The 26,780-nt window shown below is 43.2% G+C and overlaps 1 protein-coding gene across 1 annotated transcript in view; it reads right to left on the bottom strand.

The window, feature by feature from the left end:
* The window catches only part of LOC124722921 (protein Malvolio), a 343,226-nt gene that overhangs the window by 248,353 nt on the left and 68,093 nt on the right, over positions 1-26,780 (bottom strand). The window contains exon 2 of the mRNA XM_047248076.1: positions 5,622-5,700. The gene's annotated coding sequence lies outside the window, so the exon portion shown is untranslated. The remainder of the gene's footprint in view (positions 1-5,621; positions 5,701-26,780) is intronic.

The raw sequence follows: 26,780 nt of genomic DNA, 5'->3' as shown, positions 1-26,780 counted from the left end.
TTAAATGATTTGTATCCGTTCATCTTCATTAGTTCTCCTCCATTTAAGTGTTTCTCTCACAATATATTTAAGCATATAGTTATCCCGATCAATTTTATTCTTTGAAGAATAAAAGCCTCCATGAAACTTACGAACATCTTGCATAATAAGCTGATTACACTTAAAAACTTGAACAGAATGAAGTCACTGTGGTAGTCTTGGCAAATTCTTTGACATGTAGAGCTTCCGCTTCTCTATTGTCTTTTTCCATTTATCTGGATCCTTTATACGTTTCCTTCCTTTGTTCTTCTGACATGGAGTTATCTTTAGTCCCTCCATAATCTGTTGTTCAGTAGTTTGAGGTTTTATTTCCTCCACTGGTTAACCACAAAGTTTATCAACTTTTAGGCCTATAACACTGCCTGTACAGTACACTTTTAAAATAAGAAGCTCACTTTAAACGTAGAAGAACACTTAAAAACAGCCTAATTTTAATTATTGGTAAGAATTTTGACAGTAAAAACTATCGAAAACGCCATGGTGAACACACAAAACAAGCACCAACTTCACAATAAACGAAAAACATAACCTATCGTCAACAGCAAACAAAACTTAGCTTCAACTGACCGCCAGTTCTACCACAACACATTTCACTGGAAAAATACCCTACATAATGATTTTAAATTACCCTATTCCTTAAAATGGTTGGTAGTTGCACTGTGTGTAAGGGTCACTTTTGAAAAGAAAAATGACACACTGCTTAGAAAAAGGCAAAGGATATAGGTCGTTTTGTTACAAAAATTAACGGTAGATGAGTTGGCCATGTTGGATTGCATAAGGGACATGCTGAAACTAAATAGACATATTTCAGGATTTTATTATTGAATTGCAATGGTTTAAAGGACGTTTTGAACGAAAACCGTAGTTTAATATGGTGTAAGAAAATTTGATGAATGCTATGGTAACAGTAACTCAATTTCCACAAAAAAAGTATAAAGGACGTTTTGGAAATGAGTGACTCACTGCCGCGTGGGATTAGCCGAGTGGTCTGAGGCGCTGCAGTCATGGACTGTGTGGCTGGTCCTGACGGAGGTTCGAGTCCTCTGTCAGGCATGGGTGTGTGTATTTGTCCTTAGGACAATTTAGGTTAAGTAGAGAGTAAGCTTAGGGACTGATGACCTTAGCTGTTAAGTCCCATAAGATTTCACACACATTTGAACATTTTTTGAGTGGCTCACGTGAGACACTCGTGCAACCCATCCTAGAATATTCTTAAAGTTTGGGGGATCCATATCAAATAGGACTAACAGCTGATGTACACTGTCTGGTCACATTAATGTGACTAACTGTTAAAACCCTGAAAACCACCTTTTCCAGTGTGGACCAATGTGAGACTTGGAGGAAGACAGTCGCTGAGGTTTTAGAAGGTATTGACAGGGATGTGGAGCCATGCCGACTTCATTGCCGTGGCCAGCTGGGTTAAGGACCCATAGCGCGAACAGCCTGATTGAGGTTCTCCCACAGACTCACGACTGAGTTTAAATCCGATGAGCTTGGTGGACAGGAGAGTACGGTAAGTGCATCCTGGTGCTCTTTGAACAATGCACGGACACTGCAAGCTTTTGGACATGTTGCGTTGTTATGCTGGTAGATGCTATCGTGCTGAGAGAAAAGAAAAAAAACTACGTATAGGGGTGGATATGATCCCCAAGAATACCTGATACTTACGTTGATTCGTCGTGCCTTTAAAATGCCGAGATCATCCAGGGAATGTCGCGAAAACATTTCCCAGACTATAATTCTCTCTCCTTGTTTGCTTTCACACGCTTCACGCTATCTGGCCGATGAAGCATAAAATGTGATTCGTCTGAAAAGGCAACCTGCCGCCATTCAGTGGACGCCCAGTTGCAGTATTGGCGTACAACTTCCAATCTTCGTCGCTGACGAACGGCAGACCGTACAGGTGCATGAAACAGGAGCCTGCTGCGGAGGCCCATATGGAGCAAGGTTTGCTGAAGGCTTGTTGAGGAGACTGATTTGGGCGGTCAGTTGCTCAACAGTTGCATGTATGTTCTCCCGCACACATCTTTGCAGCCGTCGTTCACTTCTGTCATCGATGGGCAGTGTTGCACTACAGTTGCTTCGGCGTCAGTTTTCGGTAGCGCCGTTTTACCATGCACGGTATACGTTAACTACGGCGGCGCGCGAACATTTTACAAACTTAGCCGTTTCGGAAACGCATGGCGATAAAGCCAATGGCCATGTAATTTTGGCCATTAGATAAATCGCTCCGTTTCCGCATTACGACAACGACTGCACTGTTTTTGTCCCTCCCCCCTCTCCCCCCCCCCCCACCACCGACACACTTTACATACCCTCCACTGCTTGTGCTGCCACCTGTCGTCGGTGAGAGGTTGTTGCACTTTGTCGTCGAACATACGCAGTGATCACATTAATGTATAATGTATACAAATACGGCAACGCGAATGGTCACAGGTTTATTTAACTCACAGGAGAGCGTCACGAAAATACAGAAACCCTGAACAGGCAGACGCTTGAAGATAGATGTAATCTAACCCGCGAAACCCTACTCACAAAGCTTCAAGTACCGGTTTTAAATGGGGACTCTAGGAATATGCTGCAGCCTATTTTCATGAAAACACTAATCGCGTATACTATACTGGAATTAATTTTTTTCAACATGTGGATGTTGGTTCCGGTATAGCTCCAGTTTTGTTCCATCGCTGCTATACTGTGTTTGTCAAATAAATTCATTGGGTCTGAGTGCATCTTTATTAGAGACTCTTACTCGCACATAAGAAAATCCACACTCATATTTGACTTAGGTTTGTCAGATGTTGGCCAAGTTATGGGATTACATTTACATGGCCATATTCGTGTGCGTTGGTTTTGGGTCCACATATACACTCCTCCTCTAAACAGCACTTGGCCCACTTAGATCTGATGATTAGTCCCAGAGATATAATTCCAGTGTTGAATTCATGAAGTCAGAATGATAATGGCAGAAACTTCCATTCCCCCTCCTTAAAATGAGACACAGATCACAGTGTTTATGTTTAACCGAGTTCTCAAATTTTGAAGTTTCCTAGACAGAAAATGTTGGTTAGGGCATGTATGACTCCCCCCACGCCGGTCATAGTGTTTAAAGACCTTTTAACGTCAAAACTATTAAAACAGTACTCCCTTGTTCTTAGCGATCCCTATATCGATGGCCATTAAATTCTCCGCTACTTCCCTTCCATTTAAAACCGCAGTCTATTCCATTAGGATTGGCGTTAATCTCAGACCCACAGTTTCCTTGGAGTCAGAGTGCGTTTCCATTAATCTAGCTAAATGTGTCAGTGTTACACACTCTATAGATATACCATATTAAAACGGGGAAAGCATTTCCTTTTTAATGGCCTCAGCACACTGAAAATAAGATCGTAACTATCAGTCACTGTTTGTACAACGACCACTTACCCAGATTTTCTGGTGGAAAAAATTTCATAGTTAGCTACAATTACTGTAATTAGTATTTTTCCAAGCCAATTTCAGAGACGGGTCTTGTCCGTCAGTAGACGCGCAGAGGAGCATGTGCTGTACAAGAGATTCCCGCTATGTTGACAACTACTCACCTGATACCGACATTCCGACTCATTTTTTTCTCATCTGTTTAGCATATACATCTACAAAAATACTTGACTACACTTAAAGTTCTGGCTCACTTGCCTGTTGTCAATCACGGACAACATAGCAACACACTAAGAAAAAAAAAAGACACTCCATGAAAGAATTGTCCGAATGGGGCGGAAATCGGTAGATGTGATGTACGTGTACAGATAAACGAATGATTACAAGTTCATAAAGAATTGGATTATTTATTCAAGAGAAAGAACATTACAAACTGAACAGGTTAATGAAGCACTGGTCCACCCCTGGCCCTTATACAAACTCTTATTTGGCTTGTCATTGATTGATAAAGTTGTTGGATGTCCTCGTGAGGGATATCGTGCCAAATTCTGACCAATTGGTGCCTTAGATCGTCAAAATCCCAAGATTGTTGGAGGGGCGTATCCATAATGCTCCAAATATGCTCTATTGGGGAGAGATCCGGTCAACTTACTGGCCAAGGTAGGGTTTGGCAAGCACGAAGACAAGCAGTAGAAACTCTCGCCGTGTGCGGGCGGGCGTTATCTTGCTGAAATGTAAGCCCAGGACGGCTTGCTATGAAGGGCAACAAAACGCGGTGTAGAATATCGTGGAAGTACCACTGTGCTGTAAGGGTGCCTCGGATGACGACCAAAGGGATCCTACTATGAAAAGAAATGGCACACCAGATCATCACTCCTGGTTTTCGAGTCATATTGTCGACGACGGTCAGATTGGTATCCCACCACTGTCCTGGGCGAATTCAGACACGTCTTCGCTGGCCACTGGGGTTCATTTCGAAGCGGGACTCATTACTCAAGACAATCTACTCGTCAGTGAGAGTCCAGAGACGCCACACACTGCAGTGATGGTCTGGGGTGGCATTTCTTTTCATAGCAGGACGTCTTTGGTTGTCATCCGCGACCGCCTTACAACACAGCGGTACGTCGGCGATATTATACTCCCCGTTTTGTCGTCGTTCATGATAACCCATGCTGCGCTTACATTTCAGCAAGACAATGCCCTACTGCACATGGCGAGAGTTAGTACTGCTTGCCTTCGTGCTTGCCTAACCCTACATTAGCCAGCAAGGCTGCTGGCTTTCTCCCCACATGAGAACGTTTGTAGGATTATGGCCAGGGCCCTTCAACAATCTTGGGATTTTGACGATCTAACACACCAGTTGAACAGAATTTGGCACGATATCCCACAAGAGGGTATCCAACAACACTATCAATCAATGCCAAACCGAATAAGTGCTTGCATAAGGGCCAGAAGTGGACCAACGCATTACTGAGTTGCTCAATTTACGAAGCTCTTTCTCTTGATTCTCTTGAATATATCAACCAATTTTTCTGAAATTGTAGTCATTTGTTTGTCTGTACATGTACATCATATATACCGATTTCCGTCCAAGTCGTATAATTCTTTCGTGATGTGTCTTTTTTTGCCTTGGAGTGTATTAACTTATCTAAGTACGTACACTTTAGTAATAGATGTTGGTGAATCACAAGGGTCACTCACATAAATAGAGACCATAGCACTGCAAATATACTTCTGTATGTAGAGAATCTGTATAACAATAACTCGACAGTTTCTCTTGTGTTGATACTTGCTGTTGTTCCGGCGATGGCTAGACTCCTGAAGAAGTAGATTGTGACGCTAGTTATGAGACAGTGGATGCATCTGAAATTTGCTTACAGTGCTGCAGTGTAACTTGTACGTCTATGTGAACTTAAAGTGAGCCCATCAGACCATACTTAGGTGAATTAGCATGTGAGGTATGTGAACTGTCGATCAACCAAGAAGTTTTACCAATTTTTGATAGAGGAAAACACTTAGTTTCCTATTGCCTGTTAGCGAATTCTTGTTGATGATAAATAATGTTGTGATCTTTTGCTTTTTGTCGTGATTTTATCTCAGCGTCAATGGTCTAAATTATATAGATGCTTATAAGTGGTAGGTCTGTGGTTATTCCTGGGAAGACTTACCGTTAAATAGTACCGTTGGCAGGAATGTACAGCGTTATCCAGGTACAGGCCGGCACCAAACTTTGACCGCTGATGGGATCTGCAAATAAAATAATACATGAGAATCTGTCTTCGTTCGAAGACAGTACGTTTACTAAAGAAGCATGATGCATTTACTGTCTTGAGGTGATTTTCGTTTCAGTTTTACGACAATTCTTGTATGAAGATTTTCCTGGTCTGCTTCTAAATTGTATCAAAATAATGCATTCTAATGTTTTTGTACATCACAATTTTTCTATTTAAGGTATCACACTTAGGTACATGCCATCACTAAATAACAGTGGTTTTGTATAAAACCTTTCCTATGCGACGTGAATTATTTGCGCCTCAATTCCGTGTAGTCATCATGCTCAAGCACCAGACCAGCTTAAACCACATGCAAGTACCAACATTCAGTGACGTGACAAAAGTCACAGGATGGTGGTATGCACATATACATATGGTAGTAGCATCGCGTACGCAACTTATAAAAGGGCAGTGCATTGGCAGAGCGCCGGCCGTTGTGACCGAGCGGTTCTATGCGCTTCGATCCGGAACCGCGCTGCTCTTACGGTCGCAGGTTCGAATCCTGCCTCGGACATGGATGTGTGTGATGTCCTTAGGTTAGTTAGGTTTAAGTAGTTGTAAGTCTAGGGGACTGATGACCTCAGATGTTAAGTCCCATAGTGCTTAGAGCCGTTTGAACCATTGCCAGAGCTGTCATTTGTACTCAGGTGACTCATGTAAAGAGGTGCCCGACAAGATTATGGCCGTACTTGGAGCTAGCGACATGGGACATTCCATTACGGAAATCGTTAGGGAATTCAATACTCCGAGGTCCACAGTGTCAAGAGTGTGCGAGAATACCAAATTTCAGGCATTATCTCTGACCACGGGCAACTCAGTGGCCGACGGTCTTCACTTAACGACCGAGAACAGCGGCGTTTGCGTAGAGTTGTCAGTGGTGACAGACTAGCAAAACCTGCGTGAAATAAACGCAAGAAATCAGTGTTGGACGTACGACGAACGTATCCGATAGTGCGGTGCGGTGAAATCTGGCGTCAATGGGCTATGGCAGCAGACGACTGACTCGAGTGCTTTTGCTAACTGCACGACATCGCCTACAACGCCGCTCCTGGACTTGTGACCATATCGGTTGGAACCTTGAGTATGGCGCAGATCCTACAAAGCTATAGACCCAAGTTATCAACAAGGCACTGTGTAAGCTAGTGGTGGCTCCATAATGGTGTGAGTTGTGTTTACATGGAATGGACTGGGTCCTCTGATCCAACTGAACAGATCATTGACTGGAAATGGTTATGTTCGGCTACTTGGAGACCATTTGCACCCATTTGCTAAGGAATTTTTATGGATGACAACACACCATGTCACCGGGCCACAATGGTTTGTGATTGGTTTGAAGACCATTCCGGACAGTTCATGTGAATGATTTGGGCATCCAGATCGCCGGACATGAATCCCATCGAACATTTATGGGACATAATCGGAAGGTCATTTCCTGCACAAAATCCTGTACCGGCAACATTTTCACAATTATAGACGGCTATAGAGATAGCCTGGCTCAATATTTCCGCAGGGGACTTCCAACGACGTGTTGAGTCCATGCCACGTCGAATTGCTGCAATACGCCGGGCAAAAGGAGGTCCGACAGTATGTGAGGAGATACCGCATGACTTTTGTCACCTCAGTGTGAAACTTACGTGCGTAAAATCATTATCCATCTTCAGAAAATGCATGATTCCTAGTTTTCATCAGTCCCTTGCACAAATAGCAGAGGTGATTGCAGTATGTATTCCAATAATTGAAATTAAGTAATACTAACATAAGCACGAAATTTTTCTGTTCTAAGGGCGTTGCGAGTTAATGTCACGTCAACGACGAGGTCATTAGAGACGAAGCACAAACACGAAATGAAAAAGTATAAGAAAGGATATCGGCCGTGTCCATTTTAAAGGAAGCATTAAGTCATTTACCTCAGTCAATTTGAGGAAACCGTGGGAAACCTAAATCTAGGTGCCCCGATGGGTATTTGAACCGCTTCTTTAAAAGAGCGCCGCTCCAACCTGATAGCTCACTGACAAGCGACTGGTTCGTAATGAGAGAAACTGCGTCACCAGTTACAGTATGTCTGATACCAACTACCTCCAACAGCGAAGAGAGGCTTGTAGGACGATTACCACTGCAACTGTTCTATGAAGCAGAGGAGATTCAAGACGCTGTTAGATGGCTGGTCATGACTCTGTTGCTTATCATTGTAGGGTCGCAGATGGTTCTCGTTCATCTATAGTGCTATGTGGTAGACAGGAATCGTTGTTTTCTGAGGTTATACAGATAATTTGCAAAGATATCGAGAGGAAAATAGCGAATTCTTTGTAGGATGCTCAACAAAACATCCGACTGTACGCTCTGGGATCAGAGTTGGTTCTTGTTGGTTACGTAGGTGATCAAGACATCATTTCGTGTCCCTCTTTCCCCACTGTATATCGATAAATCGTGATGATAATGTATTTGGAGCACGTCTCCGTGTATTTTAGAGGAGTATTTGCGAGTAGCGTTTTCGTGTCGATAAACAGCAATGTGAACGTGTCGGGGTCATTGAAGAATTTTACCGTAAATTTATAGGAATCCATATTGGAGTAGTTGTTATTCATAAATTATTTTCAGCCTTAGGACTAACGTACGAAGTGTGCTGAAAAGTAACGCCTCCGAACTTTTTATGTGAAAACTCTTAAAGCATTTTAAGTAAAACAAAAGTTAGCAGAATTCTTCATGTCTATATATTGGCAGCCCTTTGCCGAACTGTAGAGTGTAACATGGCGGTGTGTAACGTAACTGTGTCGGTGCGTGAGAAACAGCGTGCTGTAATCGAGTTTCGAATTTGGAAGAGTTGGTCCACACATGGATAACCTTCTCCTTCAGCATAACAATGCCAGAGCACACACGAGCGTTGCGACATCTGCAACAATCCGACGCCATGGTTTCACTGTCATCGATCAGCCTCCATACATCCCCGTCTTGACCCCATCCGATTTTCATCTGTTTCCAAAACTTAAGGAACACCTTCGAGGACTTTGATACTGATCAAGCAGTGGAAGTAGAAGTGGGGTTGTGACTCCGTAAACAAAGTCAAACATTCTACAGTGACGGTAACAACAAACTGGTCTTTCGCTGGGAGAAATGTGTTCGTCACCAGAGTGACTATGCTGAGAAATATATTCTAGACAAGAAGAACAAAGATGTAGAGCGTTAACAATGCTTGTTTGATTAAATTAGCGTTAAGAGTTTTCACATAAATAATTCGGAGGCATCACTTTGCAGCACGCCCTCGTACCTAAACTGGCCCAATGCTCTCTAGAACGGAAGGTGCCCTTAGCACCGAGGAAACAAATTGGGCAACATATTCTTCCTGTATGACTAGAACCTAGCAAATTCTAACATAGTACACTGAGGCGACAGAAGTCACGAGATACCTCCTAATACAGTGTCGGAACTCATTTTGCCCGACGTAGTGCAGCAACTCGACGTGGCATGGATTCAACAAGTCGTTGGGAGTTCCTGCAGAAACACCTCTACAGCAGTCCATAATTACAGAAGTGTTGCCAGTGTAGGATTTTGTGCACGAACTGACCTCTCGATTATATCCCATAAATATTCGATGTGAGTCATGTCGGGCGATCAGGGTGGCCAAACCATTCGCTCGAATTGTCCAGAATGTTCTCCAAACCTATCAAGGACAATTGTGGCCTGGTGATATGGTGCATTGTCATCCATCAAAATTCCATGGAAAATGGCCTCCAAGTAGCCGAACATAACCATTTCCAGTCAATGATCGGTTCAACTGGTTCAGAGGACCCTGTTCATTCCATGTAAACACAACCCACACAATTATGGAGTCACCACCAACTTGCAAAGTGTCTCGTTGACAACTTGAGTCCATGGATTCGTCGGGTCCAAGCCACACTCAAACCTCTTACCAACTGAAATCAGGACTCATCTGACCAGACCACGGTTTTCCAGTCGTCTAGGTTCCAAACAATATGTTCACGAGCCCACGAGAGTCGCTGCAGGCGGCGTCGTGCTGTTAGCAAAGGCACTCCTGTCGGTCGTCTGCTGCCAGAGCCTATTAACGACAGATTTCATGGCAGTGTACTAACGTAAACGTTCGTCGTACGTTTCGCGTTAATTTCTGCGTTTATATCACGCAGTGTTGTTTGTCTGTTAGCACTGACAACTCTACGTAAACGCCTCTGCTCTCGGTCATTAAGTGACGACAGTCGGTCACTGCGTTGTTCGTGGTTAGAGGACTCACTCTTTGACTCTGTGGATCTCGGAACATCAAACTCCCTAACGAATTTGGAAATGGAATGTCCCATGCGTCTAGCTCCAACTACTATTCTGGTGCACTGCCTCAGTGCACTGAGGGTGTATACCTTTTGTACGCGATGCTACCGCCATCTGTATATGTGCAAATTGCTGTCACATGACTTTTGTCATCTGAGCGTATTTAGTGATTTTGTAACCAATGGTTGCTTCAGACGGCGAAATAGACAGGTACATCATTCAACGCCTTTAGATGCAACTTCCACTGTGACTGGAACAGACGAATCGCCAACTCTTTGGAGGAAGAACGAGAAGGCAACTGTGGGATCAAATAACTGAATGAGCTGTTTGTTAGCAGGAGGAAGCCTTAAGGCGGGCAACCTTCAGCAGGTCCGTCCTTAGTAAATTACATTACTTTTGGTTTCGTGACTGCTTTACTTAAGTTCGGAGTTTCTAAAATTTTGTGATAATCAGGGAAGTCCGCCGAGCCTGCCCAAGTAGCTGTGTGCGTTAACGCGCCGCTTCCACGGCTGGGGAAGGCGAGCCTGTTCGGGATTAACGACGAGGGTTGGTGAGATGGCCAGTCTGGATGTGGGTTTTGGGCGGTTTCCCGCATCCAACTAGGTCAATACCAGGCTCGTGCTCACTTCCCTCTTCAGATACACATTTATAAAAAGTTCTCACCCTTGGACATGAGATTTACACGAGACGCAGACGGATGAGGTCCTCGAATTCCGTCACGGGGTGAGTGGTGGCGCCAGGGAGGGCATCCGTCTACCAATCCAGAAGAAGAAGAAGGCGTAGAGAAGAAGGCAAGTTCACTGAGGTAGCTTCTCGCATTTAAGAGCACCAGGAAAGATATACTACTACGCCATTGCACTGTAGCGCGATAGCTGTAAAATGGCTTCTATAAACATGTAATAGATTTTGAAAACGCGTAGTAAAGGCGGAGGAGCGTGATAGGAAGACAAAATAGTCAAAGAATTTTAGCAGACCGATTAAACTTCTCCCACTAGGCAGACCTCAATGAATTATAGACGAACCCTCCTACTATCAGGTTTTTTTGTTTCACTGAATACCACTGGGTTCACAAAGGCCCCAAGTTATCTACACAGGAAGTCTGTATTGGCATTATTTTAACGAATAGCGTAAAAACGTACATTACAGTTGTTCAACGTAACAGTCATCATTTTATTTTCATAAATATTCAAGAAACAAAAAGGAATTTATATTGGGGTCGTATTGACCCCAGTAATAGTCAGTGAAAAAAAAAACATGATTAAGTTATAAAATGTTGAAAATATAAAAATGGATGAAACATTACAGGGAGAAAGTCATGTACTATGAATACCATAGTTTTTAAAACAAGGGAGATATACATTGATGTGCCAAAACATTATGACCACCAACTTAAAAGTGTGTTGTCCACCTCTGGAACACAAATAAATAATGACTGTGCGTGCTATGGACTCGTCAAGTACTTGATAGGTTTCCAGGGGTTTGTGGCACCAGATGCATACACATAGGCCCTGTAATTTTCATGAGGCTGGTTTGTGGCAGCGGAGGTGACGCCTGATAGTATCCCAGTTGGGTTTCATCTGATCCAGATAAGCCGAATTTGATAGCCAACACATCAACGTATGTTCACTGTCATGCTCTTCAAACCGTTGCAGCACGATTCTGACTTTGTAACACGGACAGTTATACTGCTGGTAGATCCCATCGCTGTTGGGGAAGACATCAAGCATAAGGGGTTACAGGTGATCCCTAATAATGTTCATGTAGTCTGCAGCTGTCACGGTGCTTTCGATTACTACCGTAGATCCTATGGAAGCCCAGGTGAATGTCCCCCATAACATAATACTGCTCCCACCGGCCTGTGCCCGTGGCGCGCTGCATGTTTCGAACAGCCGTTCGCCTGGATGACGGCGCATCTGGACGTGATCATCTACCTGGTTTAACAATAAACGGGATTCATTTGACCAGGCGACACGATTACATTAATCTGTGGCCCAATCTCAATGATCCGAATGGCCACTGTAATCATAACTGACGATGCTGTTGAGTCAACATGACAACACTTAAGGGCCCTCTGCTGCGGAACCCCACGTCCAACACTGCACTCGTGTCTGCGCCAGCACTGTACACTGTCGTTACGTCTGCCACAGATTGAGAGAGCGCGTAAGACTCCGATCCCTATGCTCTGTGATGAGGTATGGATGTCCAACTTCTTGTCGCCTACTCGTGGTTTCAGTATTCTTCAACCACTTTCCACAGCAGCGTGCGATCAGCTGACCAGTTTCGCCGTTTCCGAGATGCTCGCTCCCAGGCACTGGGTCACAACAATCTGGCTTCGTCAAGGTCGCTTAAGTCGGCGTATTTCCGCATTTGCACCACTTATCGTCGCTAGAATGATTCCCCATTCTTATACTTCTCTTACCGCTTCACGTGCCCTCAACGCTACCAGGCGGCATACAGCCTCGCGGTGAGAATTGGTCATAATGTTCTGGCTCATCAGTGTACATTTCCAGAGTGTTTAGTGGGTCGTATTGACCGCAGTGCTACTAGGAGGGTTCATCAAGAAACACGTTTGAGCATGTGAATGAGGACAGGTAACACATGCATTTGATCTACGAAACACAATTATCCTGTTTTTTTTTTAAAGAATCATTAAAGTATAATAATAACAATAATAATAATAAGCACACATTTTTAAGTATAGTGAGTCTGTGTTTGAGGCAAGCCCACATGCTTCAGTCGAATGGGAAAGCTCTTAGCCCTATTCTTAATAATGTCGCACAGTATTAACAAGAGACAGTTGCCAGTCTCTCTCTCAAGCACTAGTTTATAGAGTTAAATCCATAAGCCTGCCACTGAAAACAACTTAAATCTCTGAACACACAAGTAGAGTTCACTATCTCACCGCCCTAAGCACTTGAGTTTTTATTTGTGGAAGGGGTAGCCTCTTGTTAGCTAAGTGTAAACAGTGTAGTGCATTTGTGGGAACGAGTACTCTAAATGAAATAAACTATGCCGTAACTAGTATAAATGAGAGTAATAACAAACCCACTAGCAGCCGTGCTTGTATTAGTGCCCATGAGATGAGTTAGAAAAGCTTGAAATTTATAAAACGGAAAAACAAGAGCCAGCAAAAGGGCTCAATGGGCAGAGCGATTTTTTACCCAATATCTCCTTTGCTTTGTTTGACATTGTTCTACATTAATCACTGATCGCCTCTCTTCTGTCGATCTTTACCTCTGTCTTTACCTAGTATAGTGTGCTTCGCATATTTACTTCTTTTTCTTAAGTTGAGCGAACAACTCTCTTGTTTTCTTGTGCTTTTTCTGCTTATCTTTTCTTGGAACGACGTGTCGCAAGATTCGAGGGGTTCTCTGGCGGTTACGTTCCTCTAACCACTTTTCGCCTATGCGGCATTCTGGCAGGCACGCCATCAGACGGCGCTGATTATTACTACAGTCTGTTTTCATTCATTTGGCTTCTTTCGCTATTTGTTTTATCATTTTTATATTATTCTGTGAACTCCGCCTGCTTATTCTTATGTACGTCATTATATTTTCATGTAAAATTCGCCACAAGTGCGTATCAGAATTATTGTCAATTAACTATTTTCTTTTCAACAATCTAACTTTTGTCGTGTTTTAACTTATTGCATTTTGTTATTGTAATGTCTTATACACCTGTTACGACCGATACAGACTTTACTGTTTGTATTCTTCTGTTTATTTTTATCGTACAATTATATCGTTGAAAAATATGTGTACGCCTGCTGTAGCGGCATCTGACGAGCTTGCGACAGTGACACAAACAGTTTGTGGTTGGTTACTGTACGCGGTTTGTTTGGAGCAGCAGCGCTGTGAGCAAGAGGACTCTAGCACATACCAGATTTTATATACGTGTGACGATGCTGGTGCTGATTTTGTGTTTGTCATTTGATTATGCCACTATGGCTCCATTATGTTAGGACATGTTTTTAAAACAGATATGCCTCGTCATAGTTAAATCACATGATTTTCACATTATTTCAGTAATACTTTGCATCATAGCCTATTTTATTGTTTTAAGCGGTAGACAACCCACCTGTTATATTCGCGTTTCCCCCATGTTTACAGCAGATCTGAAGATGGTCTTTGCTGAGGACCTAACAAGTTTGTGATCATAGATGTGAAATAAAGAAACTTATTCTACACTTTCTGGATCACTGTTCCATTTGGGACCATGTCGCAGCTTGAGAAATCAGTTCTGTATTTTCGCGTTTGAACTGTTTACCTACTGTGTTCCTATAGCGAAAATGAGGAACTGGCCTACGTTTGCATAGATGATTCTGGGGGACAAAAGTCAGTCCCATACCAAGGAAATGACCGTAAGGGGCAGTTGCGGGAATCCCGTGTTGCTGTTCTGCGCAAAGATACAACGCAGTGTGTCCGCAGCTCGCGGTCGTGCGGTAGCGTTCTCGCTTCCCACGCCCGGGTTGCCGGGTTCGATTCCCGGCGGGGTCAGGGATTTTCTCTGCCTCGTGATGACTGGGTGTTGTGTGATGTCCTTTGGTTAGTTAGGTTTAAGAAGTTCTAAGTTCTAGGGGACTGATGACCATGGATGTTAAGTCCCATAGTGCTCAGAGCCATTTGTACAACGCAGTGGTTGTATTTTAGTATCATACTAACAGGCCATTATAGCTGTTGGTATGCAAGCTAGATGAACTGTTAAATGCATTCAACATCGTTTTTTTTTTTTAAATTATGATCCACTAATTAGAAAAATAAGCACTAACGACATTTATAAGCAAGTTTCGAAGTTGGATTGAGTATGTGTGGAAATTCTGTTGCCACTGAAACAACATATCAGGTTACTGGTAGAAACTAATAAGATATATGAGGCAAATTAACACCATATATGAGTAGTGTTAATTAATTTAGTTATTCAAAGCGAATACTTGGCTATTTCTTTCAAGATAGTCTTGTCGAAATTGAATTACATGCCTTTAATGATCCCTATGCTACGAGAGGTTAACGCTTGACACGAAATAAAAAGACAAGAAACCTATTGCGAATAAAACAAGGAACACAAAGAAACGCTAATAATTATGTATGCTCAGAGGCCGCACGACTGGATACTTTCTCAGGACAACAATAACTTCGCCATGTCGCTGTGCGATGAGTATTACACAGAAGTTGCAAGAGACCACACACGTCACGATAAGGCATCTCAAAAATGGTTCAAATGGCTCTGAGCACTATGGGGTTTAACTTCTAAGGTCATCAGTTCCCTAGAACTTAGAACTACTTAAATCTAACTAACCTAAGGACTTCACACACATCCATGCCCGAGGCAGGATTCGAACCTGCGACCGTAGCGGTCGCGCAGTTCCAGACTGTAGCGCCTAGAACCGCTCGGTCACCCCAGCCGGCTAAGGCATCTCAATTCATTGATTGTGCGTTCTGTCATCATTTAACTTAGCTTTGTGGCCTAACAACCAATAATTCCATAAGACACTTTCTATCTTTTTTTACGCAACGAGTGAATGAATCGTGCAAAAGAAAAACAGCAGGTCTTACTACAACGTGTCGATAAATGTATTGATCTCATAATAAAACGACGCAGAAAGATTTCTAAAACAGTTATTGCAGCACAAGATCGTGGGAGATTAGAGCAACGCGTCGGTATGTTGAAAGAAATTTGGGACCATACAACCAGCCGTGTGTACAAGGGAAGGGGGGAGGGGGGAAGGGAGTATGTAAAGGTGCATCATGACGTCCAAACGTGGTACTAAGGCTACGGCCACACTTGCGTTTTTTGAAGCTGGACGCTCAGCGTCTAAAGAAGCAGCTTCAAAAGTCGCCTGGTGATGACCACATTCGACCGTGTATATAGCTTCTTTCAGCGCAACGCGTCCTAACGACCAAAGGCGTGAACGTGGCCATATATGGCTCACTAGCGTTTCAGACCTGCCTGGGTGACATCGCAGCATTGAGAAATGAATGTATTAAGTAAACAATGTGCAACAATAATATGTGCTGCATTGTTACTGATTCGACGGAGACGACGTAGACAAAAAAGACGTTTTTGGACTCATCCAATAATTGAGGACAGATCAGAGAGGGGAACATTCACTCTGCTACACAACAAACTTAAAGAAAACCCTGAAAAGTTTTTTGAGAACTACAGGATGTCTGTGGTGTCACCGCCAGACACCACACTTGCTAGGCGGTAGCCTTTAAATCGGCCGCGGTCCGTTAGTATACGTCGGACCCGCGTGTCGCCACTATCAGTGATTGCAGGCCGAGCGCCGCCACACGGCAGGTCTAGCGAGACTTCCTAGCACTCGCCCCAGTTGTACAGCCGACTTTGCTAGCGATGGTTCACTGCCTACTTATGTTCTCATTTGCCGAGACGATAGTTTAACATAGCCTTCAGCTACGTCATTTGCTACGACCTAGCAAGGCGCCATTATCAGTTACTATAGATATTGTGAATCATGTACCGTCAAGACCGACGTTCATCATTAATGGATTAAAGTTAAGTATTCCACCAGCTACGTCCGTTTTTCTAAATTCTAATTTCCTTGTCCTGTTCCAGACCTCACGCCAGCCTGTGTGAGCTAAAACGCGTGCATTTCGGCCTCCTCTAGTAACGCGGTGTTGGCTCTCCTGCCAACCACAACAGGATGTCTATTAAGTAATACGAAACTGTGCTCTCTAATGTGTCGAATGCTGTTACTGGATGAAACACTCGACTACGTGATTGTATAAGGGCTGAAGAAAAACTATCAATTACTCTGAGGTAAATGAAGTTTTATTACTTATTGTATTATTTGTTTACAATGCATAAAAGGACAGGATTGAATCTTCTCATTTTTCCTCGAAGATCATTGTAGGTGTGCTGCTTGTGGACTGAGATGATTGTTGGTCACTTTCAGGTGTAATTCTGGACGGCTGTGCATGTGAGTAGGACTGAACCAATTGTAAATATTTTAGTTGAAAATCCATCTTGTCAGCTGGGCTAAAGTTCTTAATAAAGGCCATTTACGAAAGTAAGAACATTTCATCTGGATCATTAGTTCTAGGTTCCTTTATATGTGATTGTTGCAAACTCGTTTCCAAAACGCCCAACAACATTTTTTCAAACTCGTCCTGTTTTCGCTTCTTCGGAATTGGACTTTCTTTCTCCCTTTGCGCTGTGCGAGCTGGGGGGGGGGGGGGGGGGGGTGAGGGGGAGAGGCTTTGGATGTAGTTCGTTGTATGTCAGGTGTCGCGTTTGCTTCTTGTTGTGCAATGTTGTTGTCAGCGCCTTGCGTACTTTCTGTTAGATCGACAGCCATATTCCTAGATGTCCTGTGGTAAAAAGAGAAAACTGTAATTGTCCACAGTAAAATTTTATAATTTGTGGCCATGCATGGCTTAGTCTGGAACTTAAAAATGCACGAACATTATAAATGTGGAATACTCACTCTCTTTCTACACATAAAGATTGGAGAAATGACAACTGTTTGTGATAAATGTAATGTTTCCTGGGTTTTGATGAATCTCCACTTTTGCCATCGTGCATTTTCACATTTTTGTAGTAGCAATCCTTAATGGTCTTCCACTTTTTTTGCACATCCTAAAAAAAACTTAATATAAATACTGGTTCTACTTTTAACCCATTATCAATGTTTCGTTGTAGGTATCTTGCAATATGCAATTCCATCAGATCTCTACACTTCCAGTTTCTACTTGGACGTTGAACAATTTCAAAGATTATTCGAGAGACATGCTCAGCAATCTGGGAAATAATACAAGGCCAATATAAGAAACAATTAATTGCTGAAGATTCGTTGAATATTGGTTTACAGTTTCAAAAAGAGCCAATTTTCCACATTGCATGGCATGTATTGATAGTAAGCATATTAGAGTGATCAATCCATGGGGATCGAGTAGTGAATACTTTAACTACAAGAAGTATTTTTCAATACTTTTAATGGGAGTAGCTGACGCAAATTACTGCTTCAGATATATGCTTTGGACAAGAGGGAGATTCAAACATCCTGAAAAGTACTAATTTTGGCAAGAAACTCTATTCCAACAATTTACCATTACCACCATCAGCCCCCATACCAACGACACATCTAGTCGATTACTGCCATGTGTGTTTCTGGCAGATGAAACCTTTGCTCTGTGTGAAAACCTTCTGAGACCATACCCCGGTAAGGACATGACTAACATTAAAAGAATTTTTAACTACCGTTTATCGAGTGCCAGGCGGTACGTGGAATGTGCATTAGGTATTTTAGCCAATAAATGGCGTATATTCCACCATCCGATTGACGTCAGTATCGATTTGGGTGACACCATTGTTAAAGCCACTTGTGTACTGCACAACTTTGTGAGGGAAAACGATAGTAACACCTTTGAAGACACGTTATCGTGTCCTTTGGACAGCATTCCCGCCCAGGGGACAAGAGGGACCGTGAAAGGAACACACATGAGAGATCAGTTTGCTGGATAACAAGACACCTCTAATATTCTACAACAAAGCGCATATATTTCGACTTGTTGTACTTGCTTAATTTAGCAAATGTAATTCACCAGATGTCTTTCACAAACTTTAAATATTTTTGATCTTTTATACTTCCCAAATTAAATGTTTTTACTACACTTATCTAAGGCTTCTTTTGTTTCTTTGTCCATGTTGTCCCAACCTTCACCAACAACATTAGATGTCACAGCTAGCCAACCGTCTCTTCTTTTTTGTCTGTTTTTATAATCCGCGTTTTGAATGTTGTATAAAAAAGGTCGATCTTGAACTTCTAAAATAGTACGTTCGCTATCAAGTTCAATTTTTTCCATCTCACACTTCGAAAAAACTGTAATGAAACACTTGACTACACACACTACTTTGTATTGACACACTGCAAAGTTACTTCTGAGTTCACGTGGGAAAACAATGTGAGAAGCGTCTTTTGACGCAGGGAATGGGCCCCGGTTCATCCGACTAGCGTCTGACCTTGAGGATGCGCCTTCCCGTCGGACTTTGGCAGAAAAAGACGCTGTGTGTGGCCACTACCGGCCTTCTCCAGCCTGCCTAGAACTGCGGCGTCTTTTGACACTGAGCGTCCAGCTCCAGGAAACACAAGTGTGGCCGTAGCCTAAGAGCTTTTATATTTTTACGTATATTAATTTCTGGCCTGGCCTCCAGAGATACGAGAGACATACAGAGAAGAGTGCTGAGCTGCCTGGAACTCAACAAAGAGGATGCCACATGGCAAGGACTACACTGAACTACTAAATGTCATGGAGTAGTGGGACATAGATGTCACAGGTGTGTTGTAAGCGCACCACATGTCCCTTGCGTCAGCTGCAGTTGTATAGGAGACCTTGCGAGAAGTGGTTGTGCAAGTGATTGGTGTAACATGCAACGCCATCGTGAGCCGACGCTGTTCCAGCGGGGTATGGTGTTCGGTGACCGACAGATGGGAATTTCAGTTTTGGCAGTGGCGCAGAAATTCAGCTTCACACGTTCAATCGAGTCCGTGTATCGTGAATGGCTAAATGAGGGTGCCACAGTCCACAACAGAACTACCGGCCGTCCAGCCACCCACAATGACCGTGACCGGCGACATCTGAGACGCATTGTCAGTAGTAACAGAAGGACGAAAGTGGAACAAATCACAGTTTGGCTCAACACAGGACGTGTTAGACACGTCTCTCAGTAGACAATCCGTGGCAACATGGATTCTATGGGGTAAGGCAACCGGCACCGCACACTGGTACCACTGTTAACCCAGTGTCATTGGGCACAGCGGCTTGCATTTGTCGCCAGCCACCAGGGGCAGACACTTGAACAATGGCGTAACATGATATGGTCGGACGAATCACGATTTCAACTATATCATGCCGATAGGAGGCATCGTGTGTGACGCAGACCACGTGAATCGATGGATCCCGCCTGCTAAGAAGGTGTGGTCCAAGGCAGTAGTGTCTCTGTTATGGTGTGGGGTGCACTTTTCCTGGTCTGCAATGGGCCCCGTAGTTGTTCTGGAAGGGACTTCGAATGGTCCGCGGTATGTTGAGCTGCTCGGGGAGCATCTCCACTCATTTTTGGCCTTCCAACACCCCGACGGTTCCGCCTCCCCATCGCCCGGGAACATGCAGGGGAGGTCCAAAGACTGAGATGACCACCTCGGAGCCCAGATTTGAACCCCATCGAGGAGATCTGAGATGTCATCGAACGCAGGCTGTATGCCGTGGATCCTGTGCCCACGAACAGACTATAATTGGCTGTCGCTCTGGAAATAATTTGGTGTCAGCCGTTTCCAGAGGAATACCAGGGACTTTTAGACTCAATTCCACGGCGTCTCACAGCAGTCCACAGGGCCACAGGAGACCCCACGCGATATTACGTGCCTGTCCCATGACATTTGCTAATCTGTGTATTTTATGCTTCCGCCATAAGTCACTCAAATACGCTGGTGTGGAAAACTTAAGGACGAAAGTAACTTTCGCATGATGTGTTACTGCCTAGTAACATAGCTCGAGTCGAGCGGTTCTAGGCGCTACAGTCTGGAACCGCGCTGCCGCTACGGTCGCAGGTTCGAATCCTGCCTCGGGAATGGATGTGTGTGATGTCCTTAGGTTAGTTAGGTTTAAGTAGTTCTAAGTTCTAGGGGACTGATGACCTCAGCAGTTAAGTCCCATAGTGCTCAGAGCCATTTGAACCATTTTTTGAACATAGCTCGATCAAACTTCGACCATACATATAAAGAGCTGCAGCAGTATAGTACAGAGACTAACTGAAAGAAATAGGCCCTGCCCAAAGAGACGAACAGAAATGATAATTTCAGTCAAAGACAAACAAAAGGCAGGACATGGTTATTAAAAGGGTGTGTGAACACCGCGGACGGCAGTGTACGCACTGCAACGTGCTGCCATGTTGGCAACAAGGTTGATAAGGAATTCTTGTTATAGGGCATTCCATTCCCCCATCAGCACGATTGACAACTGCTGGATGGTCGTTGGTGCTTGTGAACGTGCTGCATTACGTCTCCCCAACGCATCCTACACGTGCTTGATGGAATTTACGTCACGGAAACGGGCAGCCCAGTCCATTCGCCGAGTATCCTCTCCTTCCAAGAACTCCACCACCTGTGCTGCTCGATACGGTCGCGCAATGTCATCAATAAAAATGAAGTCAGAACCGACTGCATCGCTGAAAGACGCACATGGGGAACAATGTCGACTGGTGAGTATCTCACGTTCAGAGACTTGGAGGTCAGTACGGTCTTGCAACATTGCGCTTCCCCGCACACTTGGACCACAAAAATGATCATTTTGGACAATGCTGGATGTACCTTCATGTAACGAGAGGTGGAACAGCGTAATGCACCCTGGAACATTGTCGAACGTGATAGTTTTGGTGGTCCAGGTGTTATGGATCATTTAGTAATCGCGAAAGCGTTACAGCGATGATAGATAAACTCCAGTGGAAGACTGCAGGAGAGACGCTCAGTAGCTCGGTACGGGCTTTTGTTGAAGTTTCGAGGACATACCATCACCGAAGAGTCAAGCAGTATATTGCTCCTTCCTACGTACATCTCGCGAAGAGACCGTGAGAATTAAATCAGAGAGATTAGAGCCCACACAGAGGCATACCGACAATCTTTCTTTCCACGAACAATACGAGACTGGAATAGAAGGGAGAACCAATAGAGGTACTCAAAGTACCCTCCGCCACACACCGTCAGGTGGCTTGCAGAGTACGGACGTAGATGTAGATGTAGATGGTGTGGGAAGGCATAATGTTGCGTGGGCGAATTGACCTAAAAATCTTTGAATACTATACACTCACCGGTCAGCGCTATACTGACACTGTACTCACTTCCCATGTTTGTCTTTTAAGCGGTGTATTCGGCTCTGAATTCATTTCTATAGATGACAATGCGCGTCCGCATCGAGCAGCGCAGGTGGTGGAGTCCTTGGGACGAGAAGATACTCAGCGTATTGGCTGGCCTCTCCATTCCCCCGACTTAAATCCCATCACGCACATGGGAGATGTGTTGGGGGGACATACTGCACCACGTCCACATGCACCAGTGACCACCCGAAGTTGTCAACTGCGGTGGTGGAGGAATGGAACGCCCTACCGTAAGAGCTCCGTACCTAGATTGTTTCCAGCATGGGAGCACTTTACAGAGCATGCAGTTCTCTGCATGGTGATCATACACCCTACTAACAACGATGTCCTGTCTTCTGTAATATCCAGGGGACTGTCATAAATCGCACTGACTTCAGTGTAGTTATTGTGTTTGAATAAAAGTGTCATTTCTGTTCGTGCCATTGCACATTTCGTGCAATTACCTTCTGTACTATACTATAGCAGTTTCTACTATGTATGGTCAAAGTTTCATTGAGCTATGTTACGTACTTGACGGTGACACAACATACGAAAGTTACTTTTGTCCTTAAGTTTTGCACACCAGTGCAATTCCCAAGTAGAAATCAGTCAACGTGCACTAACACACAAAACGCAGATATAAGTGGACACACAGCTGCACCCAGTTAGCACCAGTATAGTATCCAGACAGTATCAATATAATGGCTCATGACAGCATCAGGAATGTGACTACAGTCGTCGCTAAGAAGAGTCAATGTGGACATCCTACAGTTGATCTTAGTTATCATCCACCGGATTCAGGACCAGGTCAGAGTTAAAGACAGATTAGTACACGTAGTAAGAATAATGTCAACGGTCTTGTCCAAGCCTTTAAATTGCAGGCCACTTCGGCGACTTGCGCGTCTCTGAGCCAACGGCACTTGGTATTCCTAGGAGGCCACCCATCTAACTATTAACTGGGCCCAGCGTTGCTTAATTTTGGTTACCAGGAGGGACTCGATACGTCTAAAATATGTAGGTGTGAATTTCGATCCATAGCGCTGCACCAGCTTCATAATAAAGCTAAGCAGTCCAATATTTCTTTAAATAAATTGTTGCTAATCTTTGTTGCTATATACTTTTGTTTAGGTGCTGTCTCGTCCTAATTTGGCCTATGGCGAGGCTGCGCAGTTGATGTATGAAAGCAAGTCATCTCTTAGCTGCATCTACTTTCGGTGGTAAGGGGTTCTCTTCTTGCCACCTATTTATGTTTCACACCAAGTGTTTTTGGTGAACACAACATAAATATTTCCAAATATTTCAGCTGACTTAGTCTCGAAAATGGGAAGAAATTCTAAAAATTTGCAGACTTTGTTTAACACTAGATACTTTTCAGTTGGGTTTCTGAGGCGACCTGACTATATGCAGAAAACATGTTAGCCAGGTAAAGGAACCCACGTACAGGCTGATCGTACCTGATGCTAACAACAAACCTGACATGGTCACGGGTTCGTAGGTGGAGCTGGCAAAACTTCAGGACGTTGAGTAGGGCAGTAGCGGAACAATTCAGAAACGATGATAGCTTGTATCAGCATGACAATGCACCCTGCCATCAAGCAGCATCTATAATGCAATGGTTTTATATCGAGCCTCCAACCTCTACTGTATTCGTAAATATTGTTTTATGTCATCTCATTGTCTCTGTAGGCTTGTACCAAGAGAGTAAGGAGAGGATGTTGTTTGGTGGCTAGTATCCTCTTTCTATAACACAAACTGCACGCAGTTATTAACTGGGTTCTTTATTCGTAAGAATAGAAAGTTACTTAACTCAAGATAGTCGTTGTGGCATAAGCTCTCCATAACAGACCACGTTAGCCTTACTGCTGGTGAAGTACAAGTCCGCTATGTACACAATTCTGGTTGCTATATGCTGAGCTAGAGGCTATGACTGCGACTCCTACTCGGTGGCTCGCTGGATAAGACTGGGACTCAGTCAGTGCGACAGACTGGCCCTCCCGTTCACAGCAGCGATCTAAATACTGGTGGCAGAGAGGTCATTGGCGGCACGTTTCCTGCGAGTCTGTCGTTGGCCTCTATCGATCTTCTTGCAACCTCTATGCTGCACAGTGTGCTGGCGCCAGCTTACGCCCACACATTTTGTGCAGTCTTATCGTCTTTTATTATGAATGGCTGGTCGTAACTGCTAAACTGCATGACCTTGCTACAACCTTTGCTGACTTTCTGTAGCCCCTGTCTTGAGACTCGCAGATAAAAACGAAAACAGAAACAGTTTCGGCACTGTTTTAAAGTAAATTGGACTCTCTTACAAATGTTAACTGTGTTTGTATCTGTCTCTATATTAACTAGACTCTCATACTTACTCTGGAATGTTTAATGGAAAACTAGGGCGTTGTATTTAGAAAAAAAGTATACGCTTCACTTCACTTCAATCCTTATCTTTAATTATGGTTTTGATAGTTAATGTTTCACCCTAAAGCACAATGTCAGTGTTGACTGCTGATCCAGGGACGAATACTAACTCACCTTGAGAATTTTGTTCCCAAAAACCAATATTCTGCCTTCTAATACCGGTGGTCAGTCCTGAAGAGAGGAATTTTGAAAGTAAGTCTATTCATTAAACTCGGAATGGTTAATGATTTTATATCTGAGTAAATCTAATTTTTTAGTACTAGAATGAAACTAACAAGATCTTAAAGGACTTGCTTGTCAAACATTACTTTACGAACTTTGCAAAGAAAAACGAAGTTAGTTATTGTCATCAGACTGAATTTATTTTAATCTTGAGAATATTACCTAATCAATTTAAGCAAATGAATTTAAGCAATCCAAAGAAGTTGCATGTCGCCAGTTTCTTACTTTAATGAACCACTCAAACTTGCAGTTACTTTTCCATTTACAAATAATAATTTGAAGCTAGGGTTTAAGTAAAATAAATGATAGGTACTTGAAATAGGATGGTAGCACTTTTTGGAAGTAACTGTCAGTATATTAACCCATAACCACTTTTCATCACAATTTATGTTAACGCAAGTCTGGCTTTCCTTTACAAGGATAATAATGGATTAAATTGTCAGTAGTTCGTCTTGTCAGAAGCAGTGCAATGGAGAATATGGAGCAGAATGCTTCTGCAGCTTCTTTACATCTCATGTTGATTAGATAGACCAAATACGCCATAATATCTACGTTTTGGAATCATTCTTGAAGTAATATGGCGTAATTCTTGTAACACCACATTTTGAACTGGAAATATGTTGCATCCATGGCTAAAATTGACACGAGACGAGTTAAAACTGCAGAAGTACTAATTATGCCCTTCGCCCATAAAATGAACCAATGTTGACACACAATATTTTGAAGAGCGCACTATTACATGATATTACTGAATCGTTTTTAGCTGACTAATCTCCTTGAAATCGGTCTGTTTCCAGAAACGAAAATGAAACGGCCCACCTGCTAACCCTGAGTAGGTTCAATAATGAACGTGGAAAAATAGAAACGCGAAGACGCTACTATGAACAGCATAATGAACGCATTGTTCTAGCGAAGTTAGACAGAAGCCCACACCCACCAAGGTAGTACGAGTTTATACGCCAACTAGCTCTGCGGATGACGAAGAGACTGAAAAAATGTATGATAAAATAAAATAAATTATTCAGACAGTTAAGGGAGACGAAAATTTAATAGCCATGGTAAATGGAATTCGATAATAGGAAAAGAAAGAGAAGAAAAAAGTAGTAGGTGAATATCGTCTAGGGTAAAGGAATTAAAGAGGAAGCCACCTAATAGAATTTTGCACAGAGCATAATTTAAAGACCTGGAGAGACCGGAAGGTTTCAGACTGATTATATAGTGGCAAGACAGAGTTTTCGTGACCAGATTTTAAATTGTAAGGCATTTTCAGGGAGAGATGTGGATTCTGATCACAATTTATTGGTTTCGAACTGTAGATAAAACTGAAGAAAATGCAAAAAGGTAGGAATTAAGGAGATGGAACCCGGATAAAATGAAAGAACCAGAGGCTGTAGAGAGTTTCAGAGGGAGAATTAGGGAGCGATTGACTAGAATAGAGGAAAGGAATACGACAGAAGAAGAATGGGTAGCTTTGAGCGATGAAATACTGAAAGCAGCAGAGGATCAAGTAGGTAAAAAGACGAGGGCTAGTAGAAAGCCTTGGGTAACACAATAGGTATGAATTTAATTGATGAATGGAGAAAACATGAACATTCAGTAAATGAAGCAGACGAAAGGGAATTCAAACGTCTAAGAAATGAGATTGACAGGAAGTGCAAATAGCTAAGCAGGAATGACTAGAAGACAAATGTAAGGACTTGGAAACACACATCACTCGGGGAAGGATAGATGCCGCCTACATGAAAATTAAGGAGACCTTTACAGAAAAGAGAACCACCTGTATGAATATGACGAGCTCAGATGGAAAACCAGTCCTAGGCAAAGAACGAAAAGCAAAGAGGTGGAAGGAGTATATAGAGGATCTATGCAAGGGAGATGTACTTGAGGGCAGCATTAGGGAAACGGAAGAGTACATACATGAAAATGAAGTGGGAGATATGATATTGCGTGAAGTATTTGACAGAGCACTGAATGATCTAAGTCGAAAGAAGGCCCCGGAAGTAGACAATATTCCGTTAAAACTACTCATAGTCTTGGGAGAGCCAGCTATGACGGAACTCTCCCATCTGGTGGGCAAGATGTATGAGACAGGCGAAATAGCCTCAGACTTCAAGAAGAAAATAATAATTCCAATTCCAAAACAAGCAGGTGCTGACAGATGTGAAAATTACCGAACTATCAGATTAATAAGTCTCGGTTGCAAAGTACTAACACGAATTATTTACAGAAGAATGGAAAAACTGGTAAAAGCCGACCTCGGGGAAGATCAGTTTGGATTCCGGA

This window comes from Schistocerca piceifrons, chromosome X, assembly GCF_021461385.2.
Source record: "Schistocerca piceifrons isolate TAMUIC-IGC-003096 chromosome X, iqSchPice1.1, whole genome shotgun sequence".
Classification (NCBI taxonomy): domain Eukaryota; kingdom Metazoa; phylum Arthropoda; class Insecta; order Orthoptera; family Acrididae; genus Schistocerca; species Schistocerca piceifrons.
This window is presented reverse-complemented; position numbering and strand designations above follow the sequence as displayed.